Genomic DNA, 2,574 nt, shown 5'->3' on the forward strand with positions numbered 1-2,574 from the left:
TGTTTGGTTGCATGCATCTAAATTTGTATTGGCCTTGCTTTGGGGAGCCTCTCAGGGAACAGTTATACCAGGCTCCTGAGAGTAAGCACTTCTTGGCATCAGCAAAAATGTCTGCGGATGGGATAGATTCTTATGTGGGCAGTACCTAGATGAACTTTCCTTCCATCTCTGCTCTACTCTTTGTCCCTGCATTTCCTTTTAGCAGGACAAATTCTGGGTTAATATTTTGAGGTGGGTTGTGGGCCTGTTCTTCAAACAATCCACTGGATATAGTCTCTACAGGTTCTGTCTTCCCTTTACTGGGTATTTTGGATAATGTCCTTTCTGTTGTCTCTTGAGAAATTCTTAGGTCCCTGACATCTGGGACTTTCTAGTAGTTACACACAATTCTACCTCCCCCAATGCTTCCTTTCAAATTCCTGACCCTCTCTACTTCTCCTCCATTTCTGCCTGTAACTGAACTGATCCTCCTTTTTCTGTCCCCATCCCACATCTCTCTCTCTCTCTCTCTCTCTCTCTCTCTCTCTCTCTCTCTCTCTCTCTCTCCCTCCCTCCCTCCCTCCCTCCCTCCCTCCCTCTCTCTCTCTCTCTCTCTCTCTCTCTCTCTCTCTCTCTCTCCTTCTTTGGTATCTTTTATGCCTGTGATTTTTCTATTGAACATTTTTGTATTCTGTTGGTGATGATTGCATCTGTAGTTCCTGTTCTCTTTCCTAGGTTTTTCCATCCCTAGCGTTGCAACCATTTATAATTTATTTGCTGTTTCTATCTGCATCTTTAGATTTTTGGCTATTTTGTAAAATTCCTTCACCTTTTAGATTGTATTTTCCTGTATTCATTCAAGAGATTCATTAGTTTCCTCTTTAAGGTCTTCTACCAGTGTGCTTATGTTTTTCTGTCTTACTTTTAAAAAGTTAATTATTTGTGTCCTACTGAAAGATCTCTACCATCTGCATGTGATTGGATTTTAGGTCAGAATATATCTCTTCACTTGTTTTAGGGTTTCCAGAGCTTACTGTGATAAAAGAACTGGGTTCTGACAGTACCAAATTACATTGGGTTCTGTGTCTTATCTTCTTTTGCTGGCCATTTGACATCTGATTACCTCTTGTGTTAAATGGCCTCCACGTCTCCAATTAGGACAGGCTTCTTAGAGGCAGGTAGAGCTCTGTGACCACAGTTAGAAAAGTCAAACTGAGAGGGAAGCATTGCTGTCTTTGGTTATTTAATGCATTCTATGTCTCTGGTTTGAGCAGGCCTCTAGTATCCCTCCTTAGAGCAGTCTTCCTATGTCTTTCGTTAGGGCAGAACTCCCAGGAAGCAGATAGACTTTGATGTGTATGGGCGCTGGGGGAATCCAACACTCAGATCTTCAATGTGTGCAGGTGGCGGTATAGAAAAGAAGGGCAGTGGGACTGAGGCAGAGCAGAATAGATTGCAAGTCTGCTGGAATCTGTGAGTATTGGGGCAGTAGTGTCATGTGTGCTGCAGATTAGGTTTGACCTATGAGCCATGGTGTTTCAGGGAATTTCGTTTCCTTAAAATAGTGTTCCTGTATAATCTCCCACACTTATGTGTTCTTCTTTATTTATTCCTCCAAATTCTTCCATAGCCTGGTCCTATCTAGGTTCATCATGTTCTTCCTTATATTATAAAACCAAAAATCACTAAGATAATAATGGAATAACAAAAAACAATACGGTTAAAAAATCCTATTATATTAGAAAAGGAAAAACAACCTGAAAAAGAAAAAGGAAATTAAAATGGTTTATAAATAACTTAAGCAAAGATTAAATAAAGAAAATATAAGACAAAATTGGAAAAGATCTGAAATGTCTTTATGAAACAAGGAGTTTTCAAAGATGAGACTCAGATCATTTTTTGTTGGTCATCTACTACTGATAATATGTCCTATAATTAAGAATAGATTATTTTCAGAATGAGCTTTACATTGAAAAAATTTTAGTTACAGTTATTATCAACTGCACATGGGTTTTAGGTAAGGAGTAGTTACCTGAGTCTACATCTCTTTTCCAGTCTTGGACTTCATCAGATACAGATGTATTTCCAAATCATGAGCAAGATACCTAAGTCTCTGAGTTCACAAGGGCTTTGATCTTGTCGATTTAGTAGACTAGATTTCCTTTTATCTTCCAACTCCTCAGGTTCTACATTTAAATAATCTTGTTTCCTCTTCTTCGCATGGAGTTCTAGTGGGAGAAATTGATGTGTATTTCCTACTGAGACTTCAGGGCTAGAAGATCTCCATATGAATATTATTAAACTGTGATTCTATACATTTGTTTCCATCAGTTGCAGGAGGAGACTAAGAATACTGAATATCCACCATCAAGGAAATATCTCTGCAACAGAAAGGCAATTGTACAAAGACATAACCTTACAAAATGCTGAATTATAGAGGTCTTTACCATTTATAGTCTCTCTTCTCAGTCACTCCACTCAAAACTTTCCAAAGAATCATTCCCATAACTCTTCAAATGTACCCCTCCCATTTTACTCTTCCAGGAACTTAATAAACACAGCTCACTGCACTCTGAGAGTACATATCTCTTCTTC

This window comes from Rattus norvegicus, chromosome 1, assembly GCF_021556685.1.
Source record: "Rattus norvegicus strain SHRSP/BbbUtx chromosome 1, alternate assembly SHRSP_T2T, whole genome shotgun sequence".
Taxonomy (NCBI): domain Eukaryota; kingdom Metazoa; phylum Chordata; class Mammalia; order Rodentia; family Muridae; genus Rattus; species Rattus norvegicus.